Consider the following 7,292-nt stretch of genomic DNA (forward strand, 5'->3'; position numbering starts at 1 on the left):
AAACCAATAATATTCATAAATTAAAAAAAAAAAAATTAGATATATATTTGTTACCACTTTCTTATTTTAACTAGATTTTGCATTAAAGGACTCGATTTGAAAGTGGATATCCTTCACAGTCTGATCGGACTACCTATAAAAAACCGTGTGGAGGCTTTTTGATGTAGGAGGCGTTGGTTCACCCATTCATGGCAACAGTTTTTCCTGCGGGGGATGGTGTTTACCAACAGGATAATGCACCATGTCATAAGGGTCGAATCGTCATGGATTAGTTCGAGGAACATTCCAGTGACTTTCAAGTCATGTCTTGGCCCCCAAATTCACCTGACCTTAATCTAATAGAGCATTTGTGGTCCTATTTGGAAAACCAAATTCGTGCTGCCACACTCGCAATGTGAGGGAATTGCAGGACCAGTTGGTGAGCGCTTGGTATTGGATACCTCAGACTACCTATTAGCACCTTGTGGAATCAAAGCCACGGCGGGTGCTAGCAGTTTTGAGGGCTGAAGGTGGTCCTACATGTTATTAGCAGAGTGGTCATAATGTAATGGCTCTTCGGTGTATATATTAGTAAACAATGTATTTTTGCAGTTATGTACATAATTGTACCCAACCAGATTCCTTACATAAATTATCTTAACTTAGATTACCTTCTAACTTTTATTATTTTTGATAACAAATCAAATGATCCGTATCTACTGATAGCTACTAATCCGTCATACACCCAAACCCTTTCTCTATTCTCACGTCCGTCAGTCTCAGTCATAGAGTAAAGAGTATAGGTAGAGTTGACATGAGAAAGTAACAGTGAAGCCATCACTGTAACCGGTCGGCCATATTGGTTTATGCAAAACTTTCGAATGCTGCTATCTTCTGCACGTTGAACTTGCTGATCAATGTTATTTTTATCGTTTTTTTTTTCTATTTCTCTTTAACGATTTTCTTTATTTTACCTTTTAAACATTGATTTTAATTATATTTTGCTTGTAAAAATGACGAACTGTGTTGCATACAGCTGTACGAATCGATGGCCAAAGAAAATGCCTGGAATTACATTTCATAGGCAAGTGTAAATTCAATTCTCTTAATCATTTTCTAATTTAGTATTTTTAAATTCTGTTCTTACAATAAACTGTATCTTTAATGTCAGAAGACTAAAGATTTTTTTTCTTCTTCTTAACTATTAGCTATTCATTTCAAACCCAACCTTGATTCTTATCAATTTTTATTGAAATGAATCAAAATAGAATTTCTAAGTGGCTTATAGAATATCAAAACTATAAAACTAATTATAGATAAGATAATGTGATTTCGTTTACTTTTATACTGCTTAATTGACAATTAATATGGCATAATTATAGCATCATGTGTTATTCGAATTAATGGGAATGGTTAAAAGTATTTATTTTATTTGCTACAATATTTTTTGCTTTTATGAAATTTAATTTATCATGAAGAGTTTCTCAAATAATTTTGTGTGTTTTTCTGTTATTTACTGTTATTGATCATTATTTCGTAATCTAAACATTAAAAATCAGCACTGTTGCTTTTACAATTGTAATTCCAAACTGTTGCTCTGCTATTAAGTGGAATTTCAAAATATGATCGTAATGTCTAGTTTGTCAACAATTTGATTTTTATTCAACTGCTATTTTATTTATGGATCACTCTTGCACTGATGAATGACAGGAAATTTTTTGAGAGCTTTTAACACACAAACATAATTTAAAAAATTCACCCAAATTGTTATTTTTTTTCACTTTTATAACCTTGGTTCAAACTTTTCCATAAATTTTATAATAGAAAATCCAGTGAACTATAGAAACCGGCAAAAATCTGCCATACTCTCATTTTGCGAACTACTTCAGTTCTTGCATTTTATTAATAATTGATATACATTTAGGTTAATGAAATAAATTAAAAGTTTCAGTTGTAGGTAATCTATATTGGAGTCGTGGGTTTTAGTTGAGCATAATGGACTGAAAACAGATTATTTGTGCTACTGCATTTATTTTTTTTGGAAATTATCAACTGGATTAACTGTAATTATCAAAATTTTAATAAAGTTGTTTCTAATTGCTAATTATAAATCTTTTGAGTCTGTTCTTTAAAAGACTTATATAGTTAACGAGTTTTTACGTTCATGCTTTTAAGTTGGAATTTTATTTGCAGTTTTCCTAAAGATGAAAAACGTAAACAGTTATGGATCAAAGCTGTGAGACGAGTTAATTGAAAATCTTCTTCGTGTAGTAAATTGTGTAATGAGCATTTCTCAGAAGATGTGATTGATAGAACAATAAATTTGCTTGATGGTCTTACAGATTCATTGATTATTGTTTAATAATTTAAATATCTCTTATTGTTAAATAATTTAAATATTAATTTACTCTTATAATTATTAAACTATTTGTCGTTTTCAATACTATTGCAAAAACCATTTACAAGATCGTGACAAATTAAAGTATTAATTCAAATTTTTTAAAAATGTATGAAATGTTTTTTACAACTCTTATTAAAATTCAATTCTTTTCAAAAAAAGACAATGCTTCAATTGAGGGATATAATTTATGAAGGGAAAGTTTTTCTTCTAAAATTAATAAGCGAATGAAAAAATTGTTAGCAATAAAGTTACGTTTTTTTAAATTTTGTTTTTTGTGTACTTTAAAATATGTGTATAAATAAGTGTATATTTTTAAATTCTTATCACTTGTAATACATTTAATGCAATATTTTACTGCCGAATAACCAACATATATTATTCATATTTGTGAGTGAAGAATTATTATTCTTGACTAATAAACTCTGATAGTACTTACTTTAAAAAAATATGGAAATTGATTGTATATAATGTAAAAATAAATAAATGATTTATTTTTCTATTATGTCTGTGTATTTTTTAAGAATAAAATAAGAAGTTCATTTTCATGAACTGAGAAAAAAGAATTTAAAGTACAGTGTTATTCTACTAAATGAAAGAAATATGTAAGATAAATATAATAACATATAAAGTTTTTAATTAAATTTTTTAATGAATATTAAATTTTTTTACAACTTTTATTAAAGTATAAAAATTCAATTATTTTCTATGATGATTCAATCAACAAAAAATGACTGCTTCAATTGAGGGATATAATTTATGAAAGGGAAAGTTTCTCTTCTAAAATTAATAAATGCATGAAAAAATAAATAACAAAAAACTTAAGTTTTTTTTTTTTAAATTGCATTAAATAAAAAAATAATAGTTTAAAATGAAAAGCGTTTTAATTCAAACTACTTTTTTTTTCATTTATGTGTCAAAAAATAAATCTACATACATGAAATATTAGATTTTTTGGCCTAAAAATGATTCAATTTAATCTTTAGTCACGTTATTTTTATAAATATTAAATTGTAGTAAATGAGGCGCTTTTTTTTTCGTGTAACTAAAAGCAATAAAAAAATTAAGTTTTGTTTGACACTTAAAAACTTCCATTAATTAGCCATGCAACTATAGGTTACAATGAATGCTTTGCATAATCCAAGATGGCCGACAGTTACCTCAGTTTCTATTCATAGGAGGGTGGGGCCCACTAACAGGGGCAGGCACTTCAAATCAGCATGTATCAAGTCTTTCTAATAGGGAGAAAATATCTTATTTTTCACAAATGTAGTTGGAAATAAAGAATCGAAGTCACTTGAAGCAAGGTATAGGTTTTGTAGGATGATGATTTAGAGCAGTGCTTCCCAAAGTGTGGTACGCGTAGCCCATACCTGCCAACTTTTAATCCCTTCCATTATCATTTTTCCCAGTGGTATTAAAATGGAATTAATACTTCAATTTTAAGCAAACAAATACCTTGTATTTGAGAAAACTTAAGTTGACTACCATGATAGTAACGCATATTAATATATGTGCTTAATTTTTGTAAGAATAGTGGAGATCAATATCATTTAAAANTGATGCATACTTTGCTACCACTTTAAATATGAAAATAAAATCTTCCGGAAAATCCGGAAGAGTTGGCAGTTATGGCGTATCCCCAGGGGTACTGGAACAGTTTAGCTGGGTTGCACGTTCTTATGCAACAGCTTTTCGACTACCGAAAGTTTCGAATTTTTTTTATTTAAAAACGGAGCTAGCCATGAAAATTTACGATTACGTATTTTTGCAACAGTTAATAATTAGTGGTGTCAACAGCTAGTTGCGATTTTTAACTTTTGTGCAATTTTTTTATAGTAAAGAATGCATTCATTTTTTTTATTAGTGGTACACAGCGTTATGAAAAATTTAGAAAGGGTACACAAAAATCATAAGTTTGGGAAACACTGATTTAGAAAATAGGGTGAAACACAGCTTCAACTGTTTCCACTAAAAAGTGTTAAATTTCAATCATAAAATCCGGTTGACTCCCACAGAAACGAGTTTTTCTGAAGGTAACATCTTGGAAAAGTAAAGTGTGAAGTAGGACATCGTATACCCAATTGAAAAACATTGCCCACTAATCAGTTTCAAAAATGCTATTTTTTAACCCTTTCGCGCCGACTGTCACAAATACGTGCCAGCATAAAACCGTATCAATCAGTGTAAAAAGATAAAACTGGTAACCAAAGCAGTTTATTTGTGGGCAGGGTTATAATTGTTTGATTTACTTAATTCACCATTAATTTAGTTCAAAATAAAATTATTTAGTAATACTTTGAACTAACATTGATTATACATATGATTAAACTAACAATAATTAAAGTAAAAGCAAAGTAAGTCTGTCAAATTAGCAATGCCTGCATTTAAGCTACCGTTTTTTATTTATTTACATCCTGATTCTGATTTTGACCGAATGCTTTTATGAATCACCCTTCCCCAAGGGGTTAAACATCATGTTTAAATATCAAACGTTGTATTCATCTAAAATGGTGTAAGGCTACGTATGACTTAGCGTGCTTTTTTTGCATCGTGAATCTTGCGTTGGCTGAGCTGTTTTGAGCACCATTAATAGGAAATTTTTCTTCCTGCCTATTTAATAATTTTAAAAAAAAAAGGATTTGTTGCAGAATAATCATTACTATTATTTAACTTTTGTTCTATTTAAAATTTTTATAACATTGCTTTACTTTATTACTTTATTGATATTACAAACATTTGCAGGCTTGTGTGGCCCATTTAGGCTTATAAACTTTTGTCAAAGAGAAGAAGAAAAAAACATTTAAGCGAAGAAGATCACGGAATATGCAACTAGAGTTGCGGCGAGATTCAAACCCGCCATTTCCAAGCTTCGAACAGCTTTTAGAGCGCGATACCGCTCGGTCAAGGATGCCCCAACACTTCTTTATTGAGTTTATAATATAATTAAAAGAATATGTATAAGGAAAAATACTGTCAAGTTTATAAAAACTCAAAGTACAAGGAAATTAATATAGTTCTTGCTATTTTTAATTTCCAAAGTGAAAACGATTAACTGAAAGTTTAGCACATTGTTGGTCTTCGAAGTAACCCTTATCGGCATCCTCCTCCGGTGGAAACATTCTAAATAGAATAGTGGTGTGGTGTTTTAAAGTTTATGGAATAAATTCTTATATCTATAATAATAAAAAAGGAGGTCTTGTCTGTACATGTTCGCTCTTGTAAATCCAGAACTGCTTGTGCAAGGCTCCTGAATCTTAGAATCGGGTGAAAAGGGTAACTCAACCCCTGATCTTAAACATAATCTCAAAATTTCATTAATCTGATCGCGAGGGACTTTTGAAAAATGACTTTTGCTCATAAATTGAAAAATATGCATTTTAACAAAATAAACTGTAACTGCGCTGAAACCGAGCAATAGCATCACTTTTGTGACTGAACAGTAATGGGTACAGCTACCATTTACTTATTTTTTTCTTAGTAATTATTTTAGCTTTTTTTAATTGCGATGGCACATGCTTTTCAGTTTCTGAACATAATGCGCTAAATTCATTCGTACAGATTTAATGATAAATTGCTTTTTGTTTTGCCCATACGACGAATGGATATTCAGCTAGTTAAAAATATGAGCTATGTTTTACGAATTTATTTGTATTCATTATGTGATTTTTTTTGCGTGAATATAAACATATTCAAATGTTATGTCTTCTATCTTAAGTAGCTATGTATGTTCGTCGTCTTAAACATGCATTCAAATCTGTATGCTTAATTTTTCAAGCATGCCGAGTAACTATTTCCTTAATTGCGCAAGAATTTAACTTCTCTTTTCTCTATAAACCCCTTTCTAATCACTATTAATACGTTCACGCAGGGGTGACCCACCGGTGGGTCACGCTAGATTGTCTCATCTTGACAACGCACCGGAGTAAAAACTGGTAACAATAAATTTCATTTTTTAGTTTTTTTCCGGGAATAATAAAAATCCATAACTACCAATTGTTTTTAACGAAGGCAATTTTTATATTGAATTGCTTCTTCCCCGTGATAAATTTTCTTACAGTGAATTGTTATTGTTGAGAATAGATTAACTCCTCCCGAATATTATCTAATATTGAAATAGTTCTTCTACCAGTATTTTCTCTTTTCCCGTACCAATATTTTCATTTTTCCCGGCGTGAACGTGTTAGCATAAATGAAGTAAAACAAAACCTCTAATTTCAACTTATCATCAGTAGGACTAGAACTGAGACCTTGGCAGATTATTTCTGTCAAATAAACCGTGTGCCAAAATAAAAAAAAAGACCGCCTTGAATAACATTTGTTCTAATGATCGAATCTTCACGCTTTAGAACTCAATCTTGATGGCTTGAGAGAGTGATCTCAAATATGATAAATAATCAGCGCAAATGACATTTTATGTTACGAAATTAGGCACAAAAACGTTCTTTCTCTAAATATATATACCCATTTATTTCGACGGATTCGGATTTCTAACCCTCAAAATGTAGGGGGAAGCCGCAGTCAGGGAAATATGAGCCCTATAATTTTGTCAGGAAAGAGGTTCAAAGTTTGGAACCCTTAATGTTAATATTATTTTTTGTGTACTTCACCATATCTCGAGAACTTTTTAAACGAATTGAAAAATCTTCGCACACAATTATAAACTCTTTTATCCAAGCATAATATAAGATCACTGCTGCCAGGTGCCGATAACCGTTCACCCCCCGATGGCGATCCCCTAAAAATATTTAAAAAAAAAAAAACCAAAATTTTTAACTTAATGTATAAGTATTAAAAAATAGTACAAAAGTTAAATAATGCATAGAAAACGTTACTTTAATACTTTTTAATATTTATTATCAGCAAATTAATCTTTTTTACTTTTCCCAATAGAATAGAAAAAGTGTACATGATA

General features: G+C 30.1%; 1 long non-coding RNA gene across 1 annotated transcript; it reads left to right on the forward strand.

The window, feature by feature from the left end:
- Positions 1 to 762: 762 nt before the first annotated feature.
- Positions 763 to 2,333, forward strand: LOC139426390 (uncharacterized). The gene is made up of 2 exons (XR_011637659.1): positions 763 to 1,063; positions 2,173 to 2,333. It is a non-coding gene; the product is annotated as an uncharacterized lncRNA (long non-coding RNA).
- Positions 2,334 to 7,292: the final 4,959 nt, after the last annotated feature.

Source organism: Parasteatoda tepidariorum, chromosome 9 (genome assembly GCF_043381705.1).
Source record: "Parasteatoda tepidariorum isolate YZ-2023 chromosome 9, CAS_Ptep_4.0, whole genome shotgun sequence".
Classification (NCBI taxonomy): domain Eukaryota; kingdom Metazoa; phylum Arthropoda; class Arachnida; order Araneae; family Theridiidae; genus Parasteatoda; species Parasteatoda tepidariorum.